This window comes from Sphaerodactylus townsendi, linkage group LG01 (genome assembly GCF_021028975.2).
Source record: "Sphaerodactylus townsendi isolate TG3544 linkage group LG01, MPM_Stown_v2.3, whole genome shotgun sequence".
In the NCBI taxonomy this organism is placed as follows: domain Eukaryota; kingdom Metazoa; phylum Chordata; class Lepidosauria; order Squamata; family Sphaerodactylidae; genus Sphaerodactylus; species Sphaerodactylus townsendi.
Window position 1 is genome coordinate 172,049,253 of NC_059425.1, and position 7,957 is coordinate 172,057,209.

Here is a 7,957-nt window from a genome sequence, read left to right on the forward strand (position 1 = left end):
ATTCCTAGCTCTCTGGGTGTTCTACAGTTAGTGTTTTAAGTTTTCACTCTTTCAGTTTCATTCAGTTTATACAACGGAAAAGACGAACATGCTATGTCATCTTCTTGTCTAAGCAGTATTCCAACAAAAATAATTTACACATACAATGTTGAATTGGTCTGGATATAAAACCTTTGAACCACTCTGTCTTAATTATATATTTGTTGATCTTCTATATATATAAAAATCTAACAGTGTGTTTGTCCCTGATGGTGTCTCTCAGAAGCTGCTGGACGGATCGCCCCCAAATTTTCACAGGACATCCTTCCCTGTTGCTGGCAGGTACTCGGACCTTCAAACCGCCGAAAGTCCATACCTGAGCCAGGTAAAACGTCTTTTTCCTGGCGCACCAGGCCATGAAGCTGCCTCTGTTTAACTGTCACCCTTAGAATGTCCGTGCAGCCTGTCTGTCTGTGGACTGAGGGTCTCAGAATGTTCCAAGGCGAGAATGGGCAGAGAGACGAAAGCAGTAGAAACACAGTAAATAGTGTTGGGGCATATACTATTAGATAATACAAGTGGAAGTGAAACACATACACACTTTGCCGTGTGAGACGTCAGGTAGGGTTCCCCCCCTTCACACGCAGGTAACTTTCACTCTCTGTGCCTCACCCACTGCTACCACACAACACACATCCAGATCATTCTCACACACCTCACTCTGCCCTCCCTCACATCCAACCACCACTTACCCACTTCCTCACCCATATTCGCCACAGCTCTCTTTTACTAAAAGCGAATTGGAGTTTGCCTTTTTCTTTCTAAAGAAAATCCATGGGTGTGGGGGTGGTGAATCCAACACTACCGGCTCCTCGCTTCTTTTGCACATTAAGCCTTCATTTACGAACTCCAGGGAGCTGGCCTCCGATCCTGAGCGCCTCACCACCCCTGCCTTCTGCTGCCTGGACTGGGATAGCTCTGGCACTTTGCCCCAGTTCCTGCCTTACCCAAGCCAGGACTCTGCGTGTCAACCAGCCTCATGGACAGCGGGATTCACACTCTGGACAGTTCCGTTGTGGAATGGGAAGGGTTACCTTATACTAAAAAAACAAGACAGCACCATATAACGATGTGCATTGAAAAGGGAAAGAGGGATTCCATTTGATCACCCCAAAAGGCTATGCTGCAGATCATTGGACCTGCATGGACATCTGTGTGGGTTGCGGACTGTGATGAGAAGGACAATTGCCACAGCAACGCGTGGCTGGGCCTGCTAGTAATAGTATAAATTGCTTTCTACTTCCTTCCTAATTTTTGCTTTCTACTTCTTTCCTGCCAACTTGCCATAGAATATCTAGACTATCCTTTAGAGACCTACACAAGCTGTCTCCAGAGCTCACATTTTATCCTGGCCCCTTCTTCCCCTAGCTTCCTGTCTACTCTGACCTTTTCCTCGGGCCATTATCTCCTCCAATTCTTCCCCAGGGTTCTCTCGACCTGCTGCCCATTCTACCCCAGCCTTTCAGTCACTTTGCCTTTGGGCTTTTATCACATTATTCCCAATATGCTGACCAAATGAGGAATGCATTATCTGCAAAACCTCACACGGGAAATATTATCACCTACCCCGAATTTCCTCCACAGATTACACAATGAAAACAGCCTTAGAAGGAAAACGGTTGCTGAAAAGAAGTAATTGCCCACTGATGTCATGTCATTCCATTTTAGAGGCTCAAAACTTTTGTTCTTCTCCGGGTCACAGTGAGTGGCTACAGAACACAAACCAGATACTGAACAGAGCAATGCATCAGTTTTGGCATGAGGCCTAGATGACAATTAAACTTCTGCATTAATAGAAGTACTGTACTCGCCTGGCAGACCACATACCAGACATTAATCATCCAATAGGGAGATCCTTGACTACGCAACGCATACTGGGCAGAGTCTTCAACAAAATGAAAAGCAGCACGCACTCTTAACATTGCTACACGTTGCGCCAAGTGCAATGGGAAGATTCCATAATAAAACAGCTACTAGAGGAAGGAGGGAAAGAACACCCTACTAGACAATCCTACTGGAAAGTGCATGCAGCAGCTCACTAAAAATCACTATTTATGATAGAAATGTGTTACTGATTCTTCCCATTTTTTTCAGAAGGAATAAGACCATAGCACTACATTTCACTGAACAAGATTTTATAAGAATGCCACTGGAAACTTTCCCTGGACTAGCACGTCTATTAGGAACCAGGTATATAACGAGGACGATTTTATCATTAATAATATAACTGCAGTATGGCAGTTATATAAAAAGAAACTGGCTCCTAGCAACCCACCACTGTCATCTGTAGTGACAGATCTAGATAACATCCAAAATTATCAGCTTCAGTTGGTAAAAAAATGGGAATGCTGTAATAGACACACCTACAAAATCAAGTTAGGAATACTCTCATGATTAACTTCAATAAAATTATCTACTGAAGCATTCGTGAGATAAAAAAATCAACTATTTCAACTAAATTTCAAATTAAAAACTTCCTTGGAAAAAAGCTACAAATTACAGATGCATTCATAATTACAAATGCCATTACAGGAAACATTCTCATTTACTGACAGAAACAGTGTCCTTCGTAATGCTGATGTGGCAAGTAAGCAAAGTGTTTAGATAAAATGGGAAAGGGATTTGGGCCGGACTATTTCCAGCAAAGGAAGGAATTCCATAATAATAATTGGTTCTAATTTTACTATATCAACTCAGTTTGAGGAAAAAATCATGAAAATGTTACAATGGTAGTATCCCATCCCCCATAAATTAGCGAGCATCTATGGTAAGTCACCTGATTTAGACTGGAATTGTAAATCACAGAGAGCAGGTTTCTATCACATGTGGTGGACCTGCCCATGAGCAAAAAATTACTGGAAAAGTTGCAGATATAATGGTAGATGGCTTTGGACAACATACCTCTTTGTCAATTTAAGCCTTTTCGCTTTATGTCCCTAAGGTTCTGAAAGCTTTACACCAGGGGTGGCCAACCTATGGTGCTCCAAATGTTCATGGAATACAATTCCCATCAGCCCCTGCCAGCATAGCCACTGGAAACAAGAAACAACCCATCAACTCAAGAATGGATTCAAATACATTTAAAGACCTATCAATTGATTTGAGGAATAGGAAAGATCCAAGTAGACTGAGATGATTTGGACACCTGTGTTAACAGAAGTTTTGTCACTATATTTAGTAAGCTTTGGGCACTTGTTTTAGTTATGCTGAAAGTGTTCTTGGCACTCTTCTCTGTAAATAAATACATTTAAGCAATAACTTTAAAGGGGGGGACTGCATTTCAGAGACCAGGCAATTCATAGCAGGGATGGGATATTAAGATAATCCATAAAATTATTGCATTATTTAAGGCAGCAATCTAAAACATGCACATCAGAGTTAAGTCCAAGTTAATGCCATGAGATTTATTCGAAGGTGATGTTGACCCAGGTTTGGCCCACGTTGCCTCATGGCTGGATACATGCAAACTTAACATTTTGAGAGATTCTCAAAACAGAAAGTCATGACTGAAGATCCTGCTTCTGGTCACTACTATTCTCATCCCTCCCCCCACCTCCAAAGAAAGAAAAACGTCAAACCCAACCACTAAATAGACTGGACACAAGGAAGAGAAATTGCAGTGGTTCGCTTCACTCTGGTTATGTTAAAAGATCTTCACGACATCAAGGAGAAAGCTGCAGGAAACAGCAAGACAGTCTTGTCTGAGAGCCTAGAGATAAGGAACAGGAAACTTTCCCAAGGCCTGAAAAAGAGAATGACGATATCTTTCCCTGCCCTACCCCCTTGCTCGCAACAAACCAGTCAGAATACTTTTATGCCTGGTAATTTCAATCTAGGATACAGAATAGTGTGTTTGTGTGTGATGTTTTAATCACAATCTATCTATGAAAAGCAGATCTTATCATCAATGAAAGTGGTTTTTCCAGGGAAAAAAATTCTGGAAATTTTTCCAGTTCAGGTAGGTAATTTAAATATTTCATATTAGAAAAAAGGCAGAAGCCCAAGTACAACACCCACGAGGTTATCCATGCTTTATATTCTACCATCTAACATGACTGGTTCACAGCACAACAGTCCTGACAAATATAAACCGATTATATTTACAAATGTGCAGCAGAACATTTTCCATAGAAAATATAGCATTGGAAAATTTTCCACCTCACATGACTACCCAAGACTCCTTTTCCTACACCCAATGTCATGCCTGCAAACAGAAATAAGCCAAATAAACCTAAGTCATTTATAATGAGTGTTCTATATTTTGCAAAGTTCACTATGGCCTAACCAAGTATTCCATGCTGATTTTGGACCATTTACCTGGTAAATACGTTTGAACTAGTAACTAGGGAGAGCCAGCGTGGTTAAGGACAGATGCACTCTAATTTGAGAACCAGGTTTGATTCCCCGCTCTGCCACTTGAGCTATGGAGGCTTATCTTGTGCACTAGATTAGCTTGGCCACACACCAACTGGGTGACCTTGGGCTAGTCACAGTTCTTTGGAGCTCTCTCGGCCCCACCCACCTCACAGGGTGTTTGCTGTGAGGAGGGAAAGGAGTTTGTAAGCCCCTTTGAGTCTCCTTACAGGAGAGAAAGGGAGATATAAATCCAACTCCTCTTCTAACATATATTGCATTCCAAAACCTTGTCCATCAAGGCCAGAGCAAACTGTGCATAACATTTTCAGTCATGTGGTTAAGACATTTGAGTGAACAGGATAGAGCAGAGCAAAAGAATCCCCCCCCCCAATGAACACAGATACAGCAAGAACCAAACTTTCAAAGATTAAAAAAAAGTTAAAAGCTGAAAGTAGAAGTTTGTTATGTTAAATGGTGGAGAAAAGAGTCAAGAGGAGCAACCAAGGAGAGGATTCCAGGATTGGTAGTACTTGTGTATTACAACTTTCTTCCCAAGAATAAAAGAAAAAGTTAGAATTAATACAGTTACCTAATATGGAAACTAATTATGGCTCATTCCGCATGGGTCAAAAACAGCGGTGTGAAAATGGTATAAAAGGGTTTAAAGCGGTGTAAAAGGGTTTATACCATTTTCACACCACTGTTTTTGGCCCATGCAGAATCAGCCTATGACTCTGATAACAGTAGCAAGCAACCACATTATCAATGGCCCCTTCCGCACACGCAAAATAATGCGTTTTCAAACCACTTTCACAACTGTTTGCAAGTGGATTTTGCTATTCCGCACAGCTTCAAAGAGCACTGAAAGCAGTTTGAAAGTGCATTATTCTGCATGCGCGGAATAAGCCAATGTTTCCCAAGAAAATGCTGCACCCTTCCTAGAAGCAGGTGATGTGGCCTTAGTTCAGATTAACCACATAGTTTCTTTTGGTACATGGCACTGCCAGTACAGCTTCGGCAATGTATGAACTATCCTGACTTTCACTGAAACAGTTATTAATTTCCCATGACAACTGAGTCATAATTCCCTGTCACCAAGATAAACCTGTCTAAATCAGTGTCTACAGACGGCAGTTCCTTCCTGAAATCTTTCTCAATCACTTTGCTCTCAGTATGAGTACACATAACTTTAAACGCAGACGCTGTGGTTGAGTCCGGTGTTCCTCCAAAGGATACCTTAGCATTCAGACAGCACAAGGGTGTCTCTCTCTCAATATGACCAACACTCTACACAGCCCTTCAGATTCCACTCAGTGTATTTCGAAGAAAATTTAAGTCAAATACTGAATCAGCACTATACTTATTTTATAGAAGTAGTTATGTGGTAAGCAAAAATCGTAGCTGCACTGGTCTGAGAAACCAAAAGGATTTTAGTAATTCAGCTAACTATGGCTATGTTGTCAATTACGGCACTCACCTAGTGGCCTTATACCCTAGTTTGCCTCACCACTATGTTGCACAGATTTGGTAACTGACTCATCATTGCCAAGGGGAGTGGGGGGAAAGGCCCAAATTCAGCAGGATTTACTTCCAAGTGAGCATGAAGAAGACTGGCCTATGATGATGCCACTTGTTCCAACAAAAAGTTAACATAACAGGATAACAAGGAGGCAAGGATTAATGCAGAAACAATGAAAATCATCTCATCCACTGGAAGACAAACTGGATATATGAATTTTGGGATGTGTGGATGTTAGGTGATAGCCACAAATACAAACCAAACATGGTAGACTTAAGGTAGTTTGAGGCGGGACATTAGCAACATAGCTCAAGCACCACGATTTGCTAACATCAAAGACGGTACCACCCAATGGGTAAGTTTATACTATCTGGAATATATTGAAATATATGGAGAAGACTGAAGGATTTTACTGAGATTTTAAATTGACTGCACACAAAACCACGACGTGTTGTAAAAAATGAATGAGCAGAGTAAGGGAATACATCAGGACACCTTTCCACACCTACCCAATCAGACCTTAAGGAACAGTGAGTCAACTTCTAAAGTTGCATCAAACTTTTCCCTAGTAGTACAACTAAGTCTCTGAAGACTCCCACAAAAGTTTAAACAACTTTTTTAAAAAATGGGTCAGTCAGCCTTCTAAAATAACTTTTTAGTGGCTTTAAAGAAAAGCTTTGTGACGGCTGGAAGGAGCCGACAGCTACCCCCTCCCAAAAGCATTTTTACACACTCGCCTTCCACCATTAAATACACCCACATTTTCACCACCCCCCCCCCCAACCGGCCCAGCCTCCTTTTTTATTTCCAAACAGAGGCTGGGAGTCCTAGAGAAGAGAATGTGAAGGAACCAGGAAAAAAAGAAAGAAATAACTTTTTTATAGGGGTGGGGGAAGGGAGGGGGACATGTCACCACTTTAATAAAAGGGAGAGGGAAGCAGATTCTCTCTCCTGCATGAGCTCCCCTCCGTTGGAATTCACCAGGAATGAGGACACCGCCCAGGGCAGGAAGCAACCCGGGGGTGGGGGAGAGGAAAGCCCAAGCGCTATTGTGGGGGGAGTGGAGGACGACGAGGACCCCGAGGAGAAGGGACATGGCGAGGGGGTGGGGAGAAAGCCGGTTTGTTTCTCCCCCTCCCCGCCTCAAACTTTCTGAGTCGGCCAGAGGAGGCCCAAACCAAACCCCTCCGCCCCAACGTCGCCCCCCCCCCCCGTGAAAAGTTACCTGCCGCTCCTCTTCCTCCTCGGGGGGTGCTTTCGACGCCGGGTCAGCGAATCCCCGGAGCGCGAGGTGACTGTTTCCGCCTCTCCTTCCCTCTTTCCGCTGGGCCTCCTCGCCGCCGCCGCGCCCTGTCCCAGCCCGAGAGCCTGTGAGGGAAACCGGAGGGGGCGGGGAGGGGAAGCGGACTCTTCCGGGCACCTCCCGCGGCAGTTCTTCCTGGCTCGCTCTTCCACGCGCCGCCCTCCGCGCGCCGCCGGCTCTTACACGGCCAGCTCTCGCGCCCGCCGCTCACTGATGGCTCTTCCCAGCACCGCCCTCTGCTCACAGCCGGCTCTTCTCAGCACCGCCCCCTAGTCACTGCCGGCTTTTTCTGTTCAACTCTTGCGCCCGCCGCTCACTGATGGCTCTTCCCAGCACCGCCCTCTGCTCACCGCCGGCTCATCCCAACATAGCCCTCTAGTCACCGCCGGCTTTTCTGTTCAACTCTTGCGCCCGCCTCTCACTGCCGGCTCTTCCTAGCACCGCCCTCTGCTCTTCTCTAGCTCTTCCCAGCACCGCCCTGCAGCCTCTGCCGGTTTTTCTGTTCACAGCCGACTTTTGTGCCCGCGCCCTCCGCTCTTTCGTGCACCGCCCTCTGTTCACTATCTGCTGTTCCTAGCACCGCCCTCTGGCGATTACCCGAACTCTCTCCCCAGCAATGTAAAACAAAAGGAGACAGCACGGGAGGGAAAGCACCTGCCTTCCCCGTGGCATTTAACGGGGAAAGAAAACATAATAGAAGAGTAACGACAACAATAACAATGTCGCAAGCAAAAATGTTT

General features: G+C 44.5%; 1 protein-coding gene across 2 annotated transcripts in view; it reads right to left on the minus strand.

The window, feature by feature from the left end:
• Positions 1–7,716, minus strand: part of CTNNA1 (catenin alpha 1) — an 84,722-nt gene extending 77,006 nt beyond the window's left edge. The window contains exons 1-2 of one of the 2 annotated variants that reach the window (XM_048499958.1): positions 7,140–7,716; positions 2,941–3,071 (exon numbers count right to left, since the gene is read on the minus strand). The gene's annotated coding sequence lies outside the window, so the exon portion shown is untranslated. The remainder of the gene's footprint in view (positions 1–2,940; positions 3,072–7,139) is intronic. The other variant, XM_048499949.1, reaches the window with a different exon arrangement.
• Between the last annotated feature and the right edge of the window lie 241 nt (positions 7,717–7,957).